This window comes from Octopus bimaculoides, chromosome 9 (genome assembly GCF_001194135.2).
Source record: "Octopus bimaculoides isolate UCB-OBI-ISO-001 chromosome 9, ASM119413v2, whole genome shotgun sequence".
NCBI lineage: Eukaryota > Metazoa > Mollusca > Cephalopoda > Octopoda > Octopodidae > Octopus > Octopus bimaculoides.
The window spans coordinates 90,234,001-90,236,100 of NC_068989.1; the positions used below are offsets into that span (position 1 = coordinate 90,234,001).

Consider the following 2,100-nt stretch of genomic DNA (forward strand, 5'->3'; position numbering starts at 1 on the left):
ACACACACACACACACACACACATATATTAATATGTTAAACGTATATTATATATGCATTTATACGGCCATAAATATCTTTACATACATACGGACGATCGCGCATACAATTACGCCGAGGTACGAAACACACAGGGACAGAAACATTGAGAGGTGGAAATATATACGATAAAAATGAGCGGTGGGGAAAGGAAGAAAAAATATTAATAATAATAATAATAATAATAATAATAATAATAATAATAATGATAATAATAGCAAAATGGTAAATGGGTGTTGGGAAATAAAATGATATGTGGGATTTTTGATTGAAACACATGGAACTGGGGAATTGGAATGGATAAAAAAAATGTAGGGGGTGGGAATGAAGAATGAAGAATGCAATATTTAACATGATATTAGATAGCCGTTTCTTAATGCTAGGTGATAGAAAATATGAAATGCTACAGAATAGAGGCTGAAGGATAATTATTAGGTGCCGATTCTTCAGTATAATGGCTGCCTGGAATCTGGGAGACTCATGGGAATTTCAGTTTCCTCAGGAACTATTATAGTTGACCAATATCTTGTGAATGGGGAGTATGATCGATATGGAGATAGAAACTGTGCTGAAGCTTGTGCTTTTGTGTAATTATGTTTGTGTGAATGAGCGTGCGTACGTATATCTGTGCGTGTACATATGTGTGTGTGTGTGTGCGTGCGGGTGTATATTCATGTGTGCGGTTATGTACGTCTGTATGCACATCTATAGTAATAAATGCCAAAACGAATTTCTGTGCGTCAGTGTGTCACACTTTGACCCCCTCTCTCACTATTCAAGAACACTTCTGCTATTCCTCATGCTGGGGTGAGAGTAATAGCAGGCATAGAGACAGTGAGGGCGGTAGTAGATTGACGGTTGTGATGGTAATGGGGTGATGGTAATAGTATGAGCTGTAGTTGTGACAGAGGCGGAGGCGAAGGTGATGATGGTGGTGGTGGTGGTGTGGTGGTGGTAGCCGAGGGGGTCAGGGATGACGGTGATAGTAAGTGATGCGAAAGACAGTGGTGATGGTGGTGGAGGGGAAGGTAGCGAAGTCAAAGATATTGATGGTGGTTGCGTCAGAAGTCTGAATGGTGTGTGTATGGCAGTTGTGATGGCGATGGTGGTGGTGGTACTGGTGATGGTGATGGTTGAAATAAATCAACAGAAAGAGAGAGAGAGAGAGAGAGAGAGAGAGAGAAAGGGGTTAGACAGAAAAAAGAATTGTACTGACCCCTGAATGGGAAGACAAAAAATGTTGTTTATCATGCAGCTTCGTAAAGCTGGGTGGAATGTTTCCGTAAATTACGCCGTGAGATTCTTAGAAAGCTTTCGAGAATCGTGGTTTATGTATTGTCAAAGAAATCTTGAAGCCTTTCATCGTAGTCCAGCTTTCGGTTTCATAGAAAACAATACTTGCTACCCATGACTTAAAGACGACCAGGCCCCAATTTCTTTTCTTTAGCCCTAGTACTCGTAAGAGCGATGTACCCGTTTTGGTGATGTATAAGTAACCGAGATCACAAGAATCCCTCTGAACGAAAAACCAGTTTGTTGTAGGGTTCCAGGCCAGCAATTTTTAAGGCTGGGGGGAAAGAGGATATCTGATTACATCGATCCCAAAACTTGACTGCTACCTTATTTTTCGATCCTCAAAAGATGTAAAGTTAAGTTGGTCCTCGCACGAGATTTGAACTCGGCGCGTAAAGAGTCGGAAGAAATGGCGCTAAGGTGTTTCTTCGTCCGACGTGCAAACGATTCTGCCAGCTCGCCGCCTTACACCTTGTGTGCTTCCTTATTAAGAACTGCATTAATTATCACCCAGGTCCACCCACCCAGCACTCCCACCGTCATTATGCCCCACCATTACCCCCTACTTTTTCTCCCCCTTTATTGCTGTGTTGATCATTGAACATATTGAAACACTTGTAAAATTACCGAACCACGACAAGAATATCCATGTGTAAGACACAGACACCGGCACTTAACCTCCCACCACCACCACCACCACCACCACTACTACTACTACTACTACTACTACTACTACTACTACTACTACTACTACTACTACTACTACTAC

The 2,100-nt window shown here is 41.8% G+C and overlaps 1 protein-coding gene across 1 annotated transcript in view; it reads left to right on the forward strand.

Moving 5' to 3' along the window:
- Positions 1-2,100, forward strand: part of LOC106877629 (reversion-inducing cysteine-rich protein with Kazal motifs) — a 194,539-nt gene that overhangs the window by 48,890 nt on the left and 143,549 nt on the right. The window lies entirely within an intron of this gene.